Source organism: Podarcis vaucheri (genome assembly GCF_965113315.1).
Source record: "Podarcis vaucheri genome assembly, chromosome: 2".
NCBI classification, from domain to species: domain Eukaryota; kingdom Metazoa; phylum Chordata; class Lepidosauria; order Squamata; family Lacertidae; genus Podarcis; species Podarcis vaucheri.
The window spans coordinates 93,365,570-93,390,839 of record NC_138760.1 but is presented as its reverse complement, the minus strand read 5'-3'; the positions used below and the strand labels follow the sequence as shown (position 1 = coordinate 93,390,839).

The window sequence follows — 25,270 nt, the reverse complement described above, 5'->3', positions numbered from 1 at the left end:
ACTAAGTCTGCTTTACTCATTCATACTCTCAAAGTGTTGTGTGGATAATTTGCTTAGCCCCCCAACGAAAGCTCATTTAAGGAAAAACAAGTTTCATTCACATCTCTGTGTTTGGATCATCTTTGAAAGCTGCATCGGTCCATGCTTTGGTGTGTCAAAAACTGGGCACACTGAATCATTCAGTACTAGGCTTGTGCATGCAAATTCACTGAAAAAGTCAATCCATGTTTCCTTCCAACACATTTTTTAGAACGGTTGTAAGAAACAGCCTCGAGGCCTGAGTGTTTGTTTCCTTTCGAGTAGCATTTCTTAAAAGCAGGACCTAGAAGGAAGCATAACGAAGAGCTAATATTTGTCCCAACAAATAGAAATGAATAATTGTGAAAGCTTTCCCCACTGAATCAGGATGAAAGACAACTGTCATTTCAGCCTTGTAATGCAGAAATAAGTAGCAGTGGCTGGAAAATGAATGAAGATTTTTTTTTAAAAAAAAAAAGTTTAGGTCTTTCAGCTTTTCTTTGTTGGAAAAAAATATCTATAAGCCTTGTTTCAGCCTGCTTTTAGCAAAGGTAGCAAGATTATGGTCCTGTCAAATACTAGTGTTGTAGACTCTTGAGCCTCGAGCTCTGTGTCTGAATGCAGACATCACATATCATTGCAGTGCTGAAGCAGCATCTTGCCTTGGTGCTTTGGAGGCTGGGAACTGCAGGTTGCTTGCATGAGCGCCAAAGTTCCCAGAAGGGTGAAAAATATTTAGGGGGAAAACTCTCAAAGACACAGCACTCCGAAGTATGCCCCAGATTGATCCGAGACTGCATTGGCATCTGTGCCAATGTATTGATTATCAAGAAGGGTTCACTTCATCTTCTTGGAGTTGGTTTAATTCTTCTGTTCAGAGTGATTTGAAGCATTTGTGACACTCTTGCAGTTGCCATCTCTTATTGTGCAGGATCTTCTGCTGCTTCTTGTTTCCTGCATGGAACACAAAGACCATGGTGCCATGCAGCCACAAACCATAAGCCTTGGTGTGACTTCTTATTGTGAGATGAGTATGAGTCTCTTTTCCATTCATGCTTACTGACTTTCACATCATTCAGAAACTATTGTGCAGAGGACTGTCTTGAGATTAATTTTTCAAAAAACCCGGCCATCACAATGTTATGATCAGCGATTAAGTTTTCTGTACGCTCTGTCATTATACATGATCAAAATGAGCCTTAGGTGAGCTTCATGCTAAATAAATATTAAAAATCATATTAAAGTTATTACATTAGTTTTTAGCTATAATTTTAATAGCAATACAATTATTTATTATAGTCTATTTATAGTTATAGTCTATTTTTCCTTTGGATATTTCAGGGTGGCATAAAGGGTTCTTCTCCTTGTTATTTTATCATTACAGCAACCCTGTGAGGAAGTTTAGGTTGAAAGAGTGTGACTGGTTCCAGGTCACCCACTGAGATTCATGGCTGTGTGAAGATTTGAACTGTGGCCTCCCAGGTCCTAGTCCCACACCTTAAGCACCCTAAGCACCCTCCTGAAATTTTGTGAAACACACTTTGCTACTGCAATGAACTGCTTGCTTGCCAACTTGCTTCATGTACATGCAACCTGTATTGCTAATGTTATTTGTGTTGGGGGTTGGGGGTTGGAGTGGCACAATGATGATCCAATTTTATTTCATTTGTTTTTCTCTCTCCATTAATTCCTGCCAGAAATAGTCAGCATTTATAAAGACAGTTTCTGACAGTCTGTTAATAGTTTGGTTTTTTAACTGGCCTAGATGCTGCTGATTGCATGTCATTTTTGAACATCCCCAGATTTATGGAGGAAATTGTGGAGAGCCAAGAGCAGAAGGGGATGCCAAATAATTTACAATGCAGAAATCGGAATGTAACCAGAGAGTCTCTCCCTCACTTCTGCTACAGATCTTGACAGCCAACAAATGGCCGTTCTCTTGTTGGCTTCTTGTGTTTGCGCCTCTTCGGTCTTCCCTGGTGGCTACAAACTCCAGATGCTTTCCTCGCCCTGATTGTTTTACATGGGCAGCCAATTGCTTCACTTCTTTATTGAGTGTGTGGCATTTGCCAGAGACCATGTGCTGCAGGGTTGAAAGGCAGACGTTAACAAAACATCAGAGAATGATAGGCTTTTAGTGGTTTTTAAATAATTAAAGGAAAAGAGGAATTGAGCCTTGAACAGGGAAGGAAGTTGGGTTGGTTTTGTTTTGTGGCTTTGTTGTGTTTTGTTTAGCCATCCCATCTGCCATCTCAGATGCTAACTGCCATCAGCATCATTGCTGAGAGAGCAGCTGTGGCCAGTCGTATGCACATTGCAGTAGAATCCTCTTCCGCTGAAGAAGGCTGCCGAAAGCATGTTTGCTGCTCCAGGTGAAACAGCATCCCTTTCTCTGTCCTCCTTAAATCTGGTGGCCTTTCAGGTCTGGCCCAAGAGCTTTGCTGCCCGCAGCAGAGCCAGTATGTGGACCACAGGTCTTGGAATTTTGCAGTGAGTTCTTCAATGAAACAAAAATGCGTGTACAAAATATGCAAAAATGCATATACTAGGGGGACATTTTCTTTAAAATGCTTAGATCAGTGAAAATAACATACAAAAATGCATTATATGAGGGGAAATTCCTTGCAAAAATGTATATGTGTGTTTGAGAAGAAATTCACACTAAAATGCTCACATATTTTCATTATCACACACACAGAGAGAGAGAGAGAGAGAGAGAGATCAGTGCAGAAATGTGGAGAACTGAATTTCAGATGGGGGGGGGGATGTGCAAGGGGCAAAGGCTGAAGGGGACCAGACCCAGAAACAGAAGGGCTCAACTGAAAATCTGAATTCTTACCTGAAAATGTCTTCTGTTCATGAGGCTCTGTCCAGGGTCCTGAAAGACATGCCTTTGACTGTCCTTTCTCATTTCTTGAATCATCCAACATTCAGTTTCATTGGATGTGAGTTCTAGAGAGAGGGAGAAAAACTTCCCCAAATATAGTGCACATTCTTTGTTTGGTTTGCTCCAGGGAAAATATTCAGGCCTGGATGTTGGATGCCTCAGAATACTTTGGAATGGGTAAATTTTTCAAAGGCAAAACAAACCCAAACATGAGAGTCTGTCACTTCCACACTATTTGTTTCTTTTGAAAAATCTCCCCCATAGATTTTCTGCATCTTCAGTCAATCATCTCCTTCATGTGAGATTCTAAACATGCATATTTCTTTCTAGCTGCATTAACACCAAACATCTAAAACACAATTTTAAGTAATTATGGTTTTCTCCCCAATAATACTGGGAACTCTGGTTTGTTAAGGGTGCTAAGAGTTGTTAAAGGTAAAGGGATCCCTGACCATTAGGTCCAGTCACGGACGACTCTGGGGTTGCAGCGCTCATCTTGCTTTATTGGCTGAGGGAGCTGGCGTACAGCTTCCGGGTCATGTGGCCAGCAGTGCACGGAAACACCGTTTACCTTCCTGCTGGAGTGGTACCTATTTATCTACTTGCACTTTGATGTGCTTTCGAACTGCTAGGTGGGCAGAAGCAGGGACCGAGCAATGGGAGCTCACCTCATTGCAGGGATTCGAACCACCGACCTTCTGATCAGCAAGTCCTAGGCTCTGTGGTTTAACCCACAGCGCCACCCACATCCCTAAGAGTTGTTAGGAGGCCCCTATTTTCCCCCACAGAGCTGCAGATCTCAGAATAGTTTGACAATGAATCCCTCTTCCCAGGGAGCTTTGGAAATTGTAGCTCTATGAGAGGAATAGGGGCCTCCTTAACAACTCTCAGCACCCTTTAAAAATTATAGGTCCCAGGATTATTTGGGGAAACCATAGTGGTATCATAGTGCTTTAAATGTATGGTGTGAATATGGCCTGTCTCCCCCCCTCCCTGTTTGTGGTTACAGATGTCTGATATTTTTCGCTGTTTCCTATTTTTTTACAAACCCATTCCTTCTGCTAGCTGAAGCAGCAAAGTATTGACTGGACTTTCAGGGCTTAGGAAGCTATAAAGAAGTGAATTTACCTTCTGAAAGAATGTTACAGAAATATTCTGGCACTTCTACAACTCTCTGCTGGATAACAGCATGAGAGTGTTCGCTTTACAAATTCCAGTTAGGAAATAATACATTTTATCCCAATAGATCTATTCTGTGGCATCCATTTTCCATTGAAATAAGTAAACAGTTCTGCCCATTTCCTGTCTACACTGTTATTTATTCTAGGTACATAAAATGAAGCCCAGCAAGCAGGTAGTCTTCTGAAGTATGCATCTCTAATTTACAGCTTCTGTTCCAAGTGAAATGGAGACCTAAACATCCCATTTTGGGTCTGTAATATATGTTTTCAAAATATTTACAATTGTTATAATTCAGGGCTTTTATGAAGTCCTGAAAGTGGAGCTGCTTGGCTTTAGTTATTTTTTAAATATTGGCTCGCCCTCTAGAAATACAAGTGAGATTATAAATTACTAGAAGCCTCCTTTTTTTAATACCGTACTTGCTGCCATGTTAGTATTGAGATTGTAGGCATGCTGTGCACTTCTCTGTGCTAAGATTCAGATATTGATATCAGATGCTTTAATTTTCTACAACAAATCCTCTTAAAATTTTCCTTACTTCCAAAAAGAAAAAGATGTCCAGGTGCTAGCAAAATAATACTAATTATTTCTGCCACCATCTAAGCAGAATGCATTGCAAGCTTTTTGATTTCATGCTTCTGACCAAGGATGCTGACCAACTAGAACAGGGTGATCCAATGCAAGGCCCTTGTAGTGTTTTTGGTGGCCCTCAGCAACATCTGAGCCCCCCTCCCAGCCTTCGCACTGCCTTACCAAAGCCAGTTAAATGAGGTTTTGAGCTTTGTGAAGGAGGCATGAGGGCTCTGACAGGGTCCTAGAGTCCTCTCACTTCCTTCCCAAAGCCTAGTTAACTCTTTCCCATCTTTGGGAAGGAGTTGGGAAGGCTATAGGACCCTGACAGAGCCTCGCACCTAATTCCCAAAGCCCAACACCTCGCTTTACCTGCCTTTGGGAAGGCAGCACAAGAGTGGGGGGTGGGGGGGTGGGTCGTCAAATTTTGGGCTCCCCCTCCCCGTGCAACAAGGCAGTGTGCAGCCTGCAGGTTCCATGTCAAAATACTCTTGGTATGAAAAGTTGGGCCACCTTGAACTAGTTGTACATTCCACTCGAATACAAACAATTACTGTTCAAGCACCTTTTTCAAACTTGGGCAATATCCTCCCTTGTATTTTGATTACCTGCATCAGTTTTTCTCTCCCATAATGAAGTTTAAAGATCTAATAGATTTTGTCTTTGGCTTCACTGTTCTTCCTACATGTGTGTGTTTGTGTGTGTGTGTGTGTGTGTGTATGAATGTTTATTAATGTATTCTCACAGAATATCACAAAAAGCTTGGACAGTCAGAATGTTTCCTATTTTGAAGAATCAGGGTGTTGTTGTTTTTTGGTGGTGGTTGAAAATCAAACCTAGCTTGCACATTGAGTTCACTGTGCATGGACCTAATGTATGGAATTGTTATTTCCAGATTCACAGTGGTAATGGTCATGCCAGTGGTGGCTGATGCCCATTGGCCCTGGTGGGGCAGAGTGCAGGGAGATGGACAGGAGGTAGAGCCTGTGCCAATGATAGGCAAAGAGAATTAATTCTTGTTTTGGCCCGATCCTTTTCCATGTTGAGTTACGTAAAGGCAACACTGAGACTCAGGGGGAGGAAGCTGGCAGGTAGTGCCACCCCTGCAAGTAAGAAGGCAGACGGGTGGGGACTGGCCGAGGGCAAACTGAGGTTGGTGGGACAGTGCCCCATTTGCCCTAAAGGATCAGCCTCCACTGGGCTATGCTTCATTAAGGCTTTATGCATTGGACCCTCTTTGCCTGTGAACCAGTTAGATGTCACATGCAGTGTGTAAAGGCAAGCCATGCCTATAGCAAGGCCAGGTGGGCACCACCTGTTGCCTTGCTATTGCTTCACTGTGTATTAAATTCATGGCAAGTACAAAAGTGTAAGCAGATGTGTCAGGCCTATGGCTGATACAACCTTCCCCGCACTTCTGCTGTGCTATAGTTTGAAATCCACCACTGGCTCCTAATTCTCAAAGAGATGCTGCTGCTTATTGTTATGCCTGCTCAGAAATAAATCCCACTGACTTCAGTGGGACTTAGTCCCAGATAAGTGGGCGTAGGATTGCACCCTTAATTACATTCATAATTATTCTGATTCTTATCTCACCTTCAAGAATACCTCTCTATGTACTCTCTGAGTCTGTATTTGCAGTTGGAAAGCTTTCCCCAAAGGTTTCCCTCGGTTCACAGTGGGGCTTACTTCTGAGTAAATGTGCATGCATGGCCATCTTTGTGAAGCTTACTGAGCTATCTCTCAGTTTAGTCAGCCTCACAGGGCTGTTGTGAAGCTCAGACACTCTTTGACATTGTTGTAGGAAGGTCAATACAAGCAATACAAAAACATTAAAACTTTCCCTGATTTCATTAAATTTATTATGGGGCATACAGATCCAAGTAAACAAATTCTAATATTTTGCATTTGGTCATTCCTTCCATTCCATTCCTCAGTCTTGTTGTAGGGCATTTATGCCACCATGTTGTGTGGAGTGTGGTTGTGTAGAGAGAAAATGAATGAGTGTATATGTTTGAGGAAATCAGCTGGCCTGGATTTATTGGCCTGACAACACTCCTTAAACCTTCCCTCTCCTCTCTGTTTCCAGAGGTCCTGTTACACCTTCTGTGCATATTTTCCTCCAATATGCTGCAAGCATCAGTTTAATTAGAAATAAAAATTGATTAGGGTATTCTCAATGGTTCTGTTAGATTTTTGGCAGCAAATGCAAATAGCATGTGTGAAGCTGTTTACTGAAGCAGGGAAAAGAAGTGTTATCCCCTTTAAAAATTGATCAGCACCAGTTCTGCCTATTGATCTGCACAGCCTGAGCTAGCAGTTGTGATGCCAACCCATTAGGGGCAGGAGGAAAGGTGGTGAATAGGCTGGCAAGCAAGACGCAGGGAGGAGGGTTGGCTTAGTGACAGCATGGCTGTCTAAAATCTTTCTCAAAACCATCAAACAGAATAACTCTCACAGTTTGATTTAAACAAAAAACAAAAATGTAGTCATCTATTTGCTTACAGCATTTATATAAAGAAATAAAATGATAGGTACTTGTTTTATTTGTCCATGGGAAGCATGGCAAAATCTGTGCCAGCTCCTGTACAGCTAAGAGATGGACAGCTGCCTTACACACAGTCGAGTTCATCTAGCTCAGTATTTGGGGAAGGGCCTTAGCTCAATGCTACAGCATCAGCTTGGCATGTAGTAGGTTCAAAGTTCAATCCCAGACTGGATATGTCTCCTGTCTGAAACCCTGGAGAGCTGTCAGTCATTGTAGACAACACTGACTCGCCTGAGTCTGCATAGGAGAGCTTTTTGTTCCTGTTGTGTATACTAGCTTGCAGCTGCTCTTTGAGCTCTCAGGCAGAGGCCTGCCATGTTGCCTGCTATTTGAAATCTTTTACTGTGAGTGAACTTGGGACCTTCTGCATGTAAACATGTGCTTCACCCCTGAGCTGTAGTGGAATGTTTTTCTCCTCACTTCTCAGATGTATTGTTGAGCCTGGGTAGTCAGTGGATAAAAGTGTTGGATGTCAACCAGTGGATGTGGAATGGAGTTCACAGGGCAAGTAACAATCTCTCTTGCCAAACAGGGGTGAACTGTTAGGATAAAGTTCCACATATACTACCCTTAGCTCCTTAGGGAAAGGGTGGGACGCAGCTGCGGTAAACAGGTAAATCAATAGTGGTCAGATGGACTTGCTGATTATGCTGCTAAATTGACCATGCCCATTCTTTTGAGATAACAGATGGAGGTGTTCTTTTTTAAAATGTATTGAGCAAATGTCTTGGCCTGGAGTACGGCAATAAGTGGTAACGTCACACCTGCTGCATGTCCCCTGACTTTTTCATTCCTTTAATTAATTGTTGCCCTTTACTGAGCCACAGTTTCAGGAGGCTAGGAAAGTAACATCCCAGTCCAGTTTGGCAGCTGCAAGCACCAAGTTACAGATATGATTACTACTTTTTCCATCGCAGGCAGAAATGCTCAGTGCAAATGTGCTGACTGTCAGCTTTTGACTGCAGCCTCTTCCTACTTGCGTGAAATTCTCAGTGATGATGTTGATAATGACAACAACAACAACAACAACAACAACAACAGAGACCTCCTTCAACATTATGGACTTAGAAAGTGTGAACGGATGCTAAAGAGGAGCAGAAGAATGGGATAGATGGAGGTTTCATGTCACATTTCATTCAGGCAATGCCTTTGCTCAATGGTAGAGCATCTGTTTTCCATGCAGAATATCCCCAGTTCATTCCCCAGCACCTATAGCTAGGGCTGAACATGCCCTCTGTATTATGAAACCCTGGAGAGCTATACCAGTCATTTTAGGCCAGGGGTAGCCAATGTGGTTCCAAGATTATGAAGGAATTTCTGAAAGTAAGAGCTATTCAGTAGTGGAATGGACTCCCTCGAAAGGTGGTGGACTATCCTTCATTGGAGGTTTTTAAGCAGAGGCTGGGTGGCCATCTGTCAGGCATTCTCCAGCTGTGATTCCTGCATTGCAGAGAGTTGGACTAGATGACCGTTTGGGCCCATTCAATGCTACAAATCTATGACTCAGTGAAGAGGAGTTGGTAGAACCCTTAGGTGGTAAAGTTTCATTGCTTGTTCACATTAAAATGAAAAGAAAAGTAAAAAACCAACGAAAAACCACAAAGCCGCAAGTTGGAAAACAAGCATAGCTGTGAGAGATTAGAATTTTCCTTTGTATGCTAGTTTTCTACTTGCAGGGAGCTTAAAAATAAAATCAAATCTGAGAACCAGGCAAAATAGAACCACCCCACCTGCAGTCTGAAGTTGTGCTCCATGAGCCTCAGATTTCTGCTAGCTCGTTTTGCCACAGATGTAGATCTTACTTTACATTCACAGTATAGCATTTTCACGGAATGAAAGAGATGGCTGGGACATCTGCGGCTGCACCTGTCTCTTTAAGGCACTTAGGTAAGTGGAGATCTTTATCCTTTATTCAGGATAGGAATCCATCACTTTATGCATACATAGTGGCAACCTTATAAATACTGTTTCTCTTCCTGGACCATTTAGATTAAAGCAGCCCACAAAATGAGAAAAACTGATAAAAGTGAATGTTAGTTTTCAACCTGCATAAAATAGCGCAGAAAACCTGCATAAAATAGCACAGAACCCCACATGTATCTCACTTTGACCAATATTTCTATGGCCTCTCTGCTTGGACCAGCCAGACTCCTTTCTATAGCTCGATAGGGTCAACCCTCTTATTTTAGGTTTTTGTCCTGTGAACTGATGCACAACACCAGATGGAGCAGTTAGCTGTTCATTTCTGTTCTTTGCATGGTGATACTGATGCCTCCTATTCCTTGGCACGATCCATTTGCAGTAACATTGATAGGGCTGAATGTTGGAATTGCTAAATCCTTTTTAGCAGTAACATCCTTTGCTACCCATTTCAGTGCATCCTTTTTTTTTCTTTTTTCTTTAGTTTCAGGATGCCCATAAAGCATCACTCCCACTGGTGTGAAATAAATTTAGCGTGACATGCTGGTATATTGGTCAAAAAGCCACTCCTCCGTACTGCAGTTTGAAAGGAATGTTAGAAAATTGGACACCATAAGCATGGAAACTCATGCAGTATTCCCCATGTTTGAATGCACCCTAAGCTGATACGCAGGGCCACCCTCTGGACTGGAAGGCAGGTGGGGGCTAGCTGGGAGCATACTGGGGTTGGTGGGGCAGTGCCCCATTCTCGGGCCAGCCTTTGCTGCAGTAGGGTGTAATACCTGTATGAAGATACTTAAAATGCCACCAAGTGGTGAGTGAGCTATTTGAGTTCTCCAGCTGGAGGCTCTTGTGGTTATGGCTCCCGATCATGAATCCATCTCCCTTTCAGCATATTCTCTGAGCTGGACTATACAGATGGCTCTCTCTCTGGAAGCAAAAACGGGACCCCTGCACCTTTTATGGCCAACCCATAATAGCTCGGCAATGCTAATGGCCGTCGTAAGATGAGAGGAATCAAGCTGGCTTCATCCTTGGCAGACACGGGATTGTAAAGCTAGTTTATAACAGTTTATATAAAAAAGTATTATTAAATTTGCCATCAATCAGCAGCATCTGTGTCTGTGGGCATGAAAATGCAGACATTTATTTGGGGATGTGTCTGTTCTAAGGACAAAGTGTTTGCTCTCAAGGGCCACTTCAGGCTCATTTTTCATTCACCAAGAATTGGAGCGTATTTAAAACAAAACAGATCAATTCCAGCCTGACAATCTCAATAAGAAACATAGGTAAGTACTAAGTGGGGAGTTGAATGATACACAGAGCATTTATAGATCTTTGGAAGTGACAACAGGATGCCTTTTCTTCTTCTTCTTTTTTTTTTTTAGAGAGGATGCTCGCAGCCCTCTGTCTCCTGAAATGTAGAAAGTGCTCAGTACTGTATTGAGAATCAGGCAATAGGAGCACCTGCCCTGGTATGGTACAATCAGGATAGGGGAGCAAAACAGGCATATAATTCAATGTTGCACTATTATGAATGTCTTGTGAACACAAACATTTCAGCTTTCCAGGAAGAACAATTCCCCTTCTCCTCCCTTTGCTTGCTGTTCTGGGGGAGTCCTCCTGGTTGCCCCAGAGGCAGTTCTGGGGGCACACAGGATAAGGAAAGAGGGGACATCCCCACTGCACAATTGGAAGTCCTTGCATGAGGCTTCTGCTGACAGGCTCCTTTGATGAATTCTGCCCCATGTTTTTCCACCTGAACCATTTATGTCAAATGCGAAGCCTGGGTGATAGTTGTAGGTTGGCTCCATGGCTTCCATAGAAGTAGCTAGTCAATGTAAAAGAGATCACCTTGCAAAAATTGCCAGGAAAAACTTGCAATTCTTTATCTGGGGACTGTGTGTGTTCCCTGTTGTCCTGAAAATCTGACAGTACTAAAAGCTCCCAATTAGTATTAAACACGCACACAGAGCTGCAAGTTAATTTGAGGTAAGTTATTTAATGCTCACCAAACCACAGCACTTTTAATCATCCCCACAAACTATCAGCTGTGCTTCTCCCTTCCTCCCGACCCCTGAATCAGTCAGTCTGCAGCTGTGTGGCGGAGGATGACTTTCTGAAATCATGACCTAGAGCCAGTTGACTCTGAATGTACTGATCAAAAGTAGAAATGTCAATTGTGCCGCAAACCTTGTTGGGCATGCATTTTTTTAGGGGAAATCACAGATAAAAACTAATTGCATGTGACAAAGTAAGAGGTCTGACTACAGCACATACATGAAAAAGGCAGGTTTTAAACGTCAAATTGGGGAAAGGGCTGGATACCAGTTTTCAGCCAAAATTGGGAGGCTTTCTTGAAACAATTGAGATGTCCTCCCTTTGGGGCACAGGGAGACAGGCAGGACAGTGACAGGAGAGGTAATTTTCTTTCTTACGCCAATCGGTTACCCCACTCTGGAAGCAGAGGACCTCAGCTTGAGCTCCTTGAGTTCTGTCAGCAAATAAACGATCTCACCTCATCTGGTCAGGGAGAGCAACACACTTTTCTCAGAGGTGGTTATGAGATAGAGGAAGATCACCGTGAAGCACTTTCTCCTCTAGGCAGAGAGAGAGAGAGAGAGAGAGAGAGAGAGAGAGAGAGATGTTGAGCAAGTCTAGACTGCTTGATTTTCTCCCACCAAGATGAATACCTGAGACCTGAAAACCGAGTCATCTGCTATGGCCTTGTCTTACCTTCCGAACACTGCTTCGGTAGCTGACGTCACATGAATGGGAATGCTTCTGAACTGGCAGGCACCATTTTGAAGGCACAGGATTCAACTTGGGTTCCATATGCCTTTGAGTCCCTGTATGGGGCCCAGGAAACCATGGCTAAACAGAAGGACAAAAAGCAGAGTGATCATAAAGGCTAAAGCCAGCTGACTTGGCCCATTTTTCCTTCTCTCACTCTTGGGTACTTTCACTGACTGTACCAAAATTAAAAAATTCCTTCCAGTAAGGAAGACCAATTACAGTTGTTAACAGTTGTCAACAGGTTTATCACACCTATCTGCCAATCACCCATTTCCACCACCCTTCTGAGTAATACCCATCCCCACCCTCTCACTATATATAAGAGTCTGGTGAATTCTGTTTCAGTGTATCTGAAGAAGTGTGCATGCACACGAAAGCTCATACCAATAACAAACTTACGGTAGTTGGTCTCTAAGGACCAACTGGAAGGATTTTTTTAAAAAATTGTTTCGATTACAACAGACCAACATGGCTACCTACCTGTAACTGACTGTACCAGTTACAATTCTGGCAGCCGAATTCTGCACTAATTGAATCTCCTGAATTGCCTTCAAGTTAAAAAGTCTTCATGAAAATTTGTCAGCATTTTAGAACAAATTTCTCCTAATGTTCACATTTTCTTTGGATGTATTTTTGCCTGATGTGCACACATGATTTTTGCAAGTAATCACCTGAATATAATACATTTTATAAGTTATTATCAAGAATGCTTTTGAATGTACACTATACTCTAGTATACACATTATTGTAACACATTATTTGGTTGGAGAACTGCATCACCAAATTGGGAGAAGTGCAGATTTTGAAGGACACCTGCGTTTGTGTCCGCATGCTATCCATCAACCCAAGAAGTGGAAAGCTATGTCCCTCTTTGGGAATGATGGTGCAAATGTAATCTAAGATGTGTTGTAAAGATAATTAAATGGAGGAGAAGCATCCTATGTGGGCATTTCTGAGGCATTTTAATATTATGTGCAATTATAAATCTCCCTTGCTAGCTATACTGAATTAAATTATCCTATGGAAAAGTAAATTGGTTTGAGTAGTGCTGGTAAATCTAAGCTAATGACCACGTCTTTCTTCCAGTACGTTTAGTTACTCCTCATTATATTTGCATTTAGAGGATCCTGTACAGTACACTATGGAGTTTCTTTACTGCCCTTACAGTGAAATCCTTCACCTGAAGCTCAGGTGAAATGGCCACTGCTGCCCAATCTCAGGACTGTGCCAGGGACTTGACAGAACATAGTCAGTGGCTCTTATTGGAAGATCCAGTACAGTGAACGTTGGACATGGGCTGAGGATCTGTGGGTTCAGAAGCCTGGTCTGGCATGTGTGATGTGAAGCCAGTCAATACTGTCCAGTCTCATCCAGGTGTAGCAAATGGGGTGCCCTCCAGATGTTGGACTACAATTCCCATCATCCCTGTTTTGGGAGTTGCTGGCTTGAACCAATGGAGTCCAACAGTATGTGGAAGGCACCACGTTCATCACCCCTGGTCTAACCTATCCATAGGTACATTCATTATTTCTTTACCCTGGTTTTTGACACTTGAGATGTATGTTTTTGGAACCCACTTTATTTCCATGATTGTAAGTTGTTTTAAGCTGTTTTGGATATTGTGTTTTAATAGTACTGTTGCGTTTTGCCGATCAGAAGGTCGGTGGTTCAAACTGGTGTGACGGGGTCCTAGCTCTGTCCCAGCTTCTGCCAACCTAGCAGTTTGAAAGCATGCCAGTGCAAGTAGATAAATAGGTACCACTGCGGTGGGAAGGTAAATGACATTTCTGTGCGCTCTGGCACTCATCATGGTCTTCCGTACGTCAGTAGTAGTTTAGTCATGCTGGCCACATGACCCGGAAAGCTGTATTTGGACAAACGCCAGCTCCCTCAGCCTGAAATTCTGAGATGAGTGCCACACCCCATTTGACTGGACTTAACCATCCAGGGGTCATTTATCTTTTACAATAATAATAATAATAATAATAATAATAATAATAGTTGCAGCAGGGGGTCAACTAGGATAACCCCATGTGGGCTTCTCTAAGCTCCTTGGAGAAAGTGTGGGATACATACGTAATAAGTGGGATCAGAGAGTTAGAGACGTCTTTGGAGGCCATCTGGAGCAAAGCCCTGTTTGATGCAGGAATTGCAATGCTGCAGCATCCCCAACAGATGGCTATCCAGACTTTGCTTGAAGCTACCTTCCATTCTTTAGTGATGGGCTCGCAGTTCTGTTCATGCATTTAACACTACATTATCAGCAGGAGCAGATCACCAGGTGTGGGTGGAGCTGCGGTCATCTCCTGTTGGCAAAAGCATTACTGAGAGAAGGGAAGGGAGGCCTTAGGTCAGGGCTGCACAAGCATGCTGGTGGAGCAAATCCAGCATGCTTGCTACTACGCCAGTGTAACCCAACTTCACCACTGCCTTACCTCTCCCCCTCCCAGTCGGTGGCAGTGATACTTCTACTGGGAGGTTCTTGCTCTGCTGTTCCACCCACCAGATGAGTTCCTGATTAATTGTCCCCAAAGACAAAGTTCACACTGTTTGCATTGGACCATTAAAGCTGCCTTCGTTGCTGAAAGAGCAAAATTAGATGTGATGTGCTTGCTGTGCCAGGTTGCTGCTTGCCAGTTTGCCCTACCTGGGATACCGTCTCCCTCTATGGCCTGAGCACAGTGAAAAATGTAGACTGACTGTCAAATGCTGCCATCCTTCAGGAGCTCCAAAGTGCGCCACCAGTGCATTCTAGTACAAAAGCAGATCTGCGCTGTGTGTCAGACTCACTGGTAGTCAGAAATGGCTACAGATCAGGATTTCTCATGAGGACTGTTATCTCCCAAGGAGCAAAATACTTATGTCAAAAAACTGTAGACTGCCGTGCTTTGCAAGTGGACTGCTAACCTTTTCTTCCATTCCAGGGTAAGCTCTTGCCTGCTGGTGGGGTCCCTGTGGGCTTTTCCTCCGCAGTGATAATTGACCCTGGCAAGTTTTGCTTTTGCTGCAGGGCCCACCTTCACTCTGAAGGGATTTCCCCCGACATATTTTGAAAGAGCGAGAACCAAGTTGTTATTTGTTTGCTAAATGCAAACTGAAACCTAGCAAATTTCACTGAATTCTGTTTTTTTTTTGGGGGGGGGGAAGCTTCCTTCCACCTTCCCACAGCTGTTTTGCCTGAGCAGAACTTTCAACGTTTGCCTCAAATGCCAGTTTAAATGGCAGCTTGAGTTGTAAGCTTGCATGTTTGGGCAGCTGGGTTGGCAATGAGGAGGGTACAGGTGGGCATGCATTTGTCCGATCAGATGAATGCTTTTCCTTCTAGACTGAGCCTAGATGGAGCAGTTTCAGTGGTCCCTGTGATAGGTTGCTTCCATTCCTGTTTAGAGCACCACTACAGCCCATAAATTGGGTGGATTCCAAGGGTGCCCATGAACTCACGTGGCCTCTGTCCACCAGCGTAAAGGGTGAGGAGACTCTTTTTGACACTTACCTCTCCACTTGCAGTCCCACTGTGCAAGAAGAGTCCCATACTCTTCTGGTTTTCATGGGGCACCAGGAGGAAGAAGGATCTGTCAAAATTTTCTCCCCTCCCCACCCTCCATTGGGGGGGTGGTACCAAGAACGCTGCTTAGGATCCATCTCATTGTGTTTCTGCAGCACTTGGCCCTAGATTGACTATATTTTAGTTTGCCATCTACCCCCACATTGTCTTTATACTAGAGACAGACTAGAACGACTATCCACAGGCTATTATTTACCTCTTTTGAATTTCTTTCCTTGAATTGCTAGGGTTAAGCGACCAAAGATTAAATATAATGGGTGTGATCCAGAAAGGAGCATAGTTTTTAATGTTTCATGTTGTATTATGTTTTTATATGTGTTGGAAGCTGCCCAGAGTGGCTGGGACAACCCAATCATATGGGTGGGGCATTATTATTATTATTATTATTATTATTATTATTATTACTCATTTGTATAGCAGCTGCTTGGCATGCAAAGGTTCCAGGATCAATTATTGGCATCTCCAGTTAGGGCTGGGGATGTCCCCTGTCTCTAGAGTTGGTCTGAGTTTATATTATATTTCTAAAGCTCTAGTCACTGTGCATATTTGAGTTCCATGGGCAAAGGGTTATACCTTCCTGCTTCTACTGTACTCGACCCACTGTAGAGTTCCCACTGAATCCATGGAGAACTCCCGTCTTAAAAACAGGGCAGTTCCCCTATACACACAACATCCTGTGGGCACTGGAGACCCTGCATGTGCACCAAAGCTGCTAACTCACAGCCACAATCACGTAGAGAAGACCCAAAAGTTCTTTAAGTGACTTGGAAACTTACCTGGAAAAAGACATTGGTTTGCATAGGGGGTACTGACAAGTTTCTAACTGCTATGTTGCAGTGCCTGGACCATGTAAGTAGCTGCTTTTTCTGGGTAGGAGGCCTAGAATCACAGCATTTGAGGAGGGGTATAAATTCAGTGCATCTGCTCTCATTCTATGTGAACAGGTTTTCTTTGCTGGCAGAGGTACCTTTGTAAATGAAAGAGCTACTGAGACAGAAAAGATGCTGGTTTATCCTGGCAGATTTGTCTCTTGCCGTGTCATTGGATTGCTCTCCTGGTGTTGAAGCGGGGAGGAAGGGAGAGAAGGAGAAAAGTGTACAGACATCAACCCTACAGGCTGTGGGGCAGAGAGGTGGGCAGGGAAAACAGCTACACGTCTCCTTTCTTCAGCAGTATGTTTCCAGTTCAGTTCCTGCATTAAGAAGACATTAATAGTCCCTGATGACGGTTTCACGCTCTGTTTGTATTCTTTCTAACAAGTTCCTTTCATGTTTTTCTTTTTTTATGGGAATATTTTCTCGGGGGGGGGGGAGTGCCATCTGCAGACGAGCTGCTAAATGGCTGCCAAAGAAATGCAACATGAAAACCTCTCTCTGGGATCAACGCCAGTGTCCTTTTGCCACATGCGCTGGTCTCTCGAGAGCCCAAGGGCACCCAAAGAGGAGAGAGAGAAATGCCTTTTATATCAAGACATTAGTGGAAATGATGAACTGCTTGTGGTCAGTGACGATCCAGCATGGAACGAGGCCATCCAGTGGGAGATTTAGAGCAGAAAAAAGAAAACACGTCTTCACATGTGGCACATAGTTAGACTGTGGATTTCGCTCCCACAAGAGGCAGTAATGGCCAGCAGCTTGGATGGCTTTAAAAGGGGATTAGACTAATTCATGGAGGATAAGATTACTGACTAGAATGACTATGTTCTCCCTCCACTGTTGGAGGCACTATGCCTTTGATTACCAGTTGCTGGGAATCCCGAGTGGGAAGAGTGCTGTTGCCCTCAAGTCCTGTTGCTTGTGGGGTTCCCACTGGGATAGGCTTCCAATTGGCCATTGCAAGAAGATGATAGTGGACTAGATGGGCCTTTGAGTATGATTCAGCCGGGCTCTTCTGATGTTCCTATGTAGGCTGGAAGTGGACACCACTACAGAAGCGCTTGCACTTGTTTTGATGTTACGTTGGCAGGAGAAAAAAGTGTGACTACAGTGTTAGAAGTAGATCAAGGAGTCCTGGGTTCAAATCTCCACTCCTCTACAAAGCTTGCAAAGTGACTGGCCCAACATCATTATCTCATAGCATGGCTTACTTTACATAGTTATTATAAGGATAAACGTGTGTGTGGAACAGTGAGTTCCTTTGAGAAAGAGTCTGCCTTGACATCCAAGAAATTTAGACAGCCTTATCAAGACTCCTTCGGCTTTCCTTGAATTCTTTTGAGGTTTGGCGTAATAGGAATCTGGAGGTGGACATTTAATTTTGCTGCCAGGAAAATCGGTGGCAGATGAGGACAACATTTCTTTTTCCTTCTCTAGAAAATGTTTAGGTGCTTTGAATGAGGAGGAGCTTCCAAGTTCACTTTGAATTGGCAAATGAAGCCAGAGACAACCCAGAGTTGTGTGGAGCCTTCTGATAAGTACATTGGAATCCTTCAAGTGTTTTGCCCTGACGTATCTTACAGATCTTGCCAACAAAGGTCCATATAGTTAAAGCCATGGTTTTCCCAGTAGTGATGTATGGAAGTGAGAGCTGGACCATAAAGAAGGCTGATCGCCGAAGAATTGATGCTTTTGAATTATGGTGCTGGAGGAGACTCTTGAGAGTCCCATGGACTGCAAGAAGATCAAACCTATCCATTCTGAAGGAAATCAGCCCTGAGTGCTCACTGGAAGGACAGATTGTGAAGCTGAGGTGTTCTCGAAGCTACAAACATGAGTCTGACCAAACTGCGGGAGGCAGTGGAAGAAAGGAGTGCCTGGCGTGCTCTAGTCCATGTGGTCACGACCAAACGACTAAACAACAACAACATCTTACAGATCCATACCAAAGGGCTTTATCTCAGCAGTAGAGCAGATGTTTTGCATGCAGAAGGTCCCGCGTTCAATCCCTGGTATATCTGGGTAGGGCTAGGAATGTCCTGTCTGAAACCCCAGAGAGCCACTGCCAGAAAGCATAGAGACTATACTGTAGACAATACAGTAGGTGGACCTAGGTGGACCAGTGGTTTGACTTGGTGTAAGACAGTTCACTTGCAGTAGTCAACAACTTTGGCTCCCCCCAAAAGTTCAACCACTCTGGTCAATCCAATGGGGAGATCACTGCCAGTTTATTTATAGTGGGAGTAGATCGCTGTCTCTTGGATTTTCAGATGCCCAAGACTTAAAGTTGAGAAATTGTGCACACAGGTTTATGGAGCAACTTGATGTTGGAGTCTGTCTCATCTGTCGGTAGCTGTGATTTCTTCAAGTCTGGGATTTTGCCCTGCTGTTCATGCCTGCCTGGAGAGCTGGTGGATCCTAATGACTGCAAATGCGAGCTGTGAATTAGAAAGCTCCCAGCTCATAGCTCACCCCTGAGGATGGTGATTCAGACGCCTCAAGGAAGGAACCAGAATCCCCATCACTAGCGGTGCACCAAATCCACTTACTCTTATGAAGGCTGCCAGCAGAGAAAAGAAAATGCACTCAGAGGCAGCCCAGTGAATCCAGAATGTATCTGCTATCTGTCAGCTGAGACTTAGGGCGTTGGTAGGTCTGCTTCACTTTTGCGACTCAGGGTTTATCCACACTTATCTTTCCTCTGCTCTTTCCAGGCACAGTCTGTGATTTAAAGCTCTGTGTCCGAGCACACACCCCCGAGCTTTCCCTACAAAAACCTGCTCTTTAAAGCACAATCGGAACAAACTGCAATCCATGGAAAACCCAAACTGATGCTTGCTCTGAGCTCTAAAGAGGGGGTTTTCACAGGGGAAGTTCTGGGGCAAAAAGCAAGAACACTCACACACAGAGCTTTTAAGTGCAGACCTGGAAAGAATGGGGCAAAGGGTAAGTGTGGATAAGCCATCAGTTATGTGCAGATGACTTGTCAATGCAAGGTGTGCTTGCTGTGAACTTTCCATGGTTCTGAAGAACCTGGTCCTGCTCTGTTATCCAGATTTTGCCCTTTGCAACCTGCTAGCCTGACACAACACATGGTACATATCTGTTAACTGGAACCAGGCAAGATGGTGACTAATCAAACCTTGCTTCATGAGCAGGGAGGTCTCTGACTGGCTTGTGCAGGACAGTTTTATGGGCAGCTGCTTCTGCTTCTGTTGTAGCATAACATTCAGTGCCCAGTGACAATGCATTTTGCAGCCCAGCTGGAGATTTTAAAATGTGTAGATAAAATTGGGGAGGGGGAGGGGGGAGGAAATAGCCATTCTTATTTGAGAGGTCATTAGGGCTTGGTTAAGTAGCAGCTGGTGTCATGGAGCAGAGCCACAGAGCTCATCTTCCATCAATAGGGTTGCTGTAGCTTACCAGAATAGGGCAGGGGAGGTTGATGCTGTACCTACCAGGGCCCATCCAGTGCTCCCACTTTTGCATCTGTGCATCCCTGACCTCACTGCCATGAAACCTCCATCTCAGTCTAGGTGAGCTGTAGAGTCGCCAGTGACAGGAGGGCAGCTCCACAGTTCTGCTCTACCACACCTTCTGCTGCTGGTGAATTCCCAAAGAGGATCACACTAGTTCTGGATTCAACCCCCACTTCACTGTCCAGATGCACTAATTCAGGTCCATCCCTTGAGGGGCACCACTGTAATTTTTGAACCACCGGCACTGCAAGCTAATCCCAGGAATGCGTGTTCATATATGAAAATGGATGTCATATGAAGAATGTTCGCAGTGGCTCCTAATGCACAGTATCATGCTAAAGTGTGTCCATCCCTCCAGGGCAAATAGACAGGGAAGAAGACAGATAAGCCTTTGAAAGATCTGTTTCAAGAGGCCAGTTTCACAGAATAGGCACACAGTGACTTTTGTGTATGGAGGGGAAATAAGGGAAAATAAAAAGGTTCTTTGCTTTATTGTTCGTCAAAAAGGATAAGGGGCAGATGCCAGGAACAGATTTTTCTAGGGCATGATTGAGTTAGTGAAGGAAATTAGGGTCAGGCTGGAACAGCTGATCACAACAGCCAAACGTTTGAAGGCTGCAGGGGGTGGAGGAGAAACCTAGATAGCTGAACAATGTGGAAAAGAAAAGAAAAGAAAAGAAAAGAGGGGAGCCGCTGGCAGGTGTATGCTGTGAGGAAAGATCTGGAGTTGGGCCAGGCATGCATGGACTGCATTGAAGCTGGATAGAGAATGGCTAGAAAGAGGGAAAAGAAATCTAAAAACCTGCATGCAAAATTTAATGAGAAAGAATGTGTGTGTGTGTGTGTGTGTGTCTGAGAAATGTTCCTAGAGCCTGCAGATTTCTGCAGGTTAAATATTCCAGGGCTGTTGATATAGTCTGATGGAAGCAGAGGTTTATCTTCAGGCCTCAGATGTGGAGTGGGAGAAAGATGGCAGTCATGATCCATCCATTTTCTCCTTCACCTCCTGATCAAGCCAAACCAGGCATTTATCCTCAGCCCATCCTCTTCATCCTCCCCATCCCACACCTCTGCTCCCCCCATTTTCACTTCCCTGTCCCTTATAATGTTCACTTACTAGGCACTCGCAAAACCACCCACATCTCCTGCCCCTATGGATCCAGCCTTGATCAAGTTGTAGTTTTGTTCACTTACCTGTGGGTGAGATACCCTCTCTAGGTGAGACACCCTCTCTGCTGGCCACACCCTTTTCATCAAGCCTGCTTGCAACCTGCCCCACCACAGGAAACATCATTCCTGGAGCAAAGTTACTAAGGAAACTCTATCTAAGGTGATAGGTAAAGGTAAAGGGACCCCTGACCATTAGGTCCAGTCATGACCGACTCTGGGGTTGCGCGCTCATCTCGCTCTATAGGCCGAGGGAGCCGGCGTTTGTCCGCAGACAGCTTCCAGGTTATGTGGCCAGCATGACTAAGCCGCTTCTGGCGAACCAGAGCAGCACACAGAAACACCGTTTACCTTCCCGCCGGAGCGGTACCTATTTATCTACTTGCACTTCGACGTGTTTTTGAACTGCTAGGTTGGCAGCAATCTAAGGTGATAGTTACCTCTAATTTATGTCTCTCTAACAGTTACCACTTCAGGTGAATGAATCTGTCGATTTTGGCTTCTCTCCATTTCTCATTTTTCCAATATTAAGCTCAGTTACTTCTACATCAAGTTCTCTTGAAAATTCCTCAATGTTTCAGAGCAAATTCATCCTTTTATACCCATATTTGTATGCAGTTTTGCCCAATAAACTCATTGCTGCAAATCAGTTTTCCCTAATACAATGCATGTATTTATGTTGCTTTCATTAACATATGCACCTTTGCACGCATTTTGTCCTAGTACATGTTACTGGAGAACCTCATTGCAAAATTTAGAGAGGTTTTGAAGGATGGCTGTGTTTTTTGTTTTTTTACCTTGCCTGCCAGTTTGGGGAATGGATCTGGTCTAGCAGAGGCTGGTTGGTTATGAGTTCCAGAGCTGACGGGGTTCGGTGCAAAATGCCTTTCCCCACCAGCTTAACAGGCTGGCAAGCAGGGTCTCTGCTGTTGATTTCTTGTACAAAGTCCCACAAGAGGGACATACTGTTGGATGTCTACTTGAGCCAAAAGACTGGATGGCTATCAAAGTTCAAATGAATCTTTTTGCTGAAAGACACCAATAAGATGATGATCTATAAGATAACTCCTTTCACAGTGGAAGCTGCCGAGAGTTAACAAATTGTGAATAATGATTTACCAGGCAGTAAAAGTGATGGTTATTAATAAGTTTATAAATTCATTTTTTATTTAGTGGACTATACAATAGATCTGGATGTCACTGATGAATTTGAGACATATTACAAGGCCATTTTAATTATTATTATTTTTTGCTGTACAGTAAAGAAATGGTTGGTTGCTTGGTTGGTTGATTGATTTTTGGAGTAAAAGAAACTCTGTCCAATTCAAATATTAGGCTTTTGGAACCTGTAACCAAGATCATATGTGCCGTGGCTCATAAGGGCTCAAGCCTTTTATTTTGAACACCTTGACTTACGTCTAGGACATGTCTACAAAAAGAAAAGAAAAAGTGTGTAACCTGTAGGTGCCCAGAACGCAACGCAGAACCACTGGGTAACCAAAGCCAGAGACCATATGCAGCTAGGAATTAAATAAAAGGACTTCCAAGTTAAATAATGTGTCTTCTGGTGAAGTTTGAGCTGTATCTTTTTTTCTTTTAACATAAATTGAGTAATGCAATCTCTATTCCAGACAATCTAGTTAAGGGACGTTGCTTCTGGGGACAAATGATATTCCTAGAGAATTCAGTTTGTACTTTCTGTGGCTAAAGAGTTTCTGTGCATTCTGTGTCTGCCAGGATTTCAAGGATCAGGAAGGCCACATGAAAGAATTCCAACTGGGCAGGAGATAATCAGCTGGAAATGTATGCACGAGTGTGTACACACACACACACACACACACACACACACACACACACGTACACGTAAAGGAGCAAGTAGGCATACAGAAGCAATTGAGCTTTAGATGCAATTTTCATTCCATTAAGTGTAAAGACTGTCTGCTTTACATTCCTCAGCTACAGAAGGTCTGTACAGGAGGCATTTTCCTATTTTGATGCTTGGTAGACTATGAAATGTACTTAGTCACACTGCTCTGTTGCTGATCACAAAAATTGCTCTGATCTCCCACTAATAAAAGCTCCTTAAAGACATCATCTTAATTCTTTTCAGAACATAAATACCTCTTTTCTCTTTTGCACATTTTTGATGCTCCTGAATGCAATCATTTTTTAGGAGATGGGATGTTGCTGTTGCTGTTGTTGTTACAGTCTTTTTCAGCTACTATATTTACTTTGTGGGTGTTACTAGCCAGCAAGGGGTTCTGTGCCCAACATCTCTGTACACCATGATTACCATTTCATAATTGTTTTGCCTTGTGTTTTGCATGCTAAAAACTATCTACCATAGGTTCATAAAGGAGGAATGGCATTGGTGTATGTGATCTGATTATGGACTTCCTTTCCAAGGGAGATCTGCCTGGTTCCTTCTTTATTTTTTTTAAAGCAGCAAGTGATTTGTCCTCTTAACATAAGTGACTGGTGGGTGATTTGTTTATATTGCTTGACTCTGCTTTCACTAGGCTGGTCTGCTTGGTTTAGTTAATTAACTTTGCTTTCTTGCTGTTAGGTTTTTCTGGCTGTTGGTTCATTTGTTTCAGTTTATTTTAAGTCTGCTTACCTTAACTGGAGGGCGGTTTTGTGGCCGGGCCACAGGCCCCTGCAGTGATCCAGTGAGGGGCCAGAGTGTGGCTGCCTGCCTCCTGGTGATTGGCCAGGGCAGCATGCTTTGGGCATGTATGGATGGACTTGTGTTCTAGCTGTCTTTCTTAGGGTGCATTCGAAATGAGGGTCTATGATGGGCCTGGACTTTGACTGTTCAAAATGGTGTTGTGTGGTTATCCACACAGTGTAAGTATGATCAATAAAACTAATAGCCAGTGACCAGTCAAGCACCAGCACTTTGATTTAAAGTGCTCCCTGGTTGCCATGGCAGTAGGTTAGGTGGTGGACACCTGCACAATCTGATGTAGGCCAATTTTGTAGGCGTACAGTGGTACCTTGGTTTACGAACGTAATCCGTTCTGGAAGTCCGTTCTTAAACCAAAACCATTCTTAAACCAAGGTGTGCTTTCCACTGCCGGTGCCCTTCCACCGTTCGGATTCCGTTCTTAGACCAAGGTAAAGTTCTCAAACCAAGACACTATTTCCGGTTTTGTGGAGTTTGTAAACCAAATCATTCTTAAACCGGACTGTTCTTAAACCAAGGTACCACTGTAGTCTCTTCTCAAGAATCCTCAAGTCTTGCACCTGGTGTGTGAAGCTCATGCATATTCAGCCTCTCTCTGAGTTTCCTTAACATTTCCTACTCACTGATAGTAGAAGCAGGTGACATGGCACAAGATCAACCAGACAACCAATGTGACACTAGATGGCGATGGTGAGCCTTATGGAAAATTCAATGTATTTTTAAAATGTTTTTTTTAAAAAAAGCATTTTCAGAACAGTTTTTATATGTGTGTAGATTCCACCTTAATCTCAATTCATTTACCCTTGCCGTCTCTGAGCATAGGAGGCATAGAAGACCAGAGTGGCAAGGGTGAGAACTGCAGGGATGTCTCCCCCCCCCCCCAGAAGAGGTCCCAAGTCAAAAGGAGTCATATGTGGCTGAAGGGAAGGGAATTAGAGGACATCCCTGGAGGTGGGATGTAGTGTGCCTGTGGTAGATCATGGCTCTCACCACTCGTGTGACTGGGTGACAAAGTTGCATGGAGCCTCTGAGGTGTGAGAGTGACATTTCAGGCTTGTTGCATTGTTTGATGTGGTAGATTTAAACTTGATTTATGTCTCAGTTATGAATACTCTTAGGTGTCAAGCAGCTCATCAGCTCTCCCCCAACTCATGTAATAGGGGAATGATAATGTTGGCTTACCTTACAGGGCTATTATGATTGCTGGGATAATGACCTAGCTTGCGTATAGTGCTAAGCTAAACCATGACATCGCAGTCACTTTGTCCTCCTCTGGACTTTCTGCAACAGTGCTGCTGTGAGCTAAGCCATCATTTGGCTTGATGAGTTGTCTGAACCTGGGCTCATGGTTTACAGCTGGATATAACAGCTTGTGCTTGTGGTTTACAGTTTGTAGGAGACAAACCATGAGTGTAGTTTGCAGCAGCAGCAGGACCAGAGGAGGGACAAAGTGGCTACAATATCTTCTCCAGGAACCCGAATGCCTGTGCATTCACACTAAGTTACGTGCAAACCAACCATATGTACATGAAGGAATCCCAACAGTTGAAAAGTGCTATAGAAATGTCATGAAAACA

General features: G+C 43.7%; 1 protein-coding gene across 1 annotated transcript in view; it reads left to right on the top strand.

The window, feature by feature from the left end:
• The window catches only part of GRIP2 (glutamate receptor interacting protein 2), a 388,526-nt gene that overhangs the window by 14,575 nt on the left and 348,681 nt on the right, over positions 1 to 25,270 (top strand). The window lies entirely within an intron of this gene.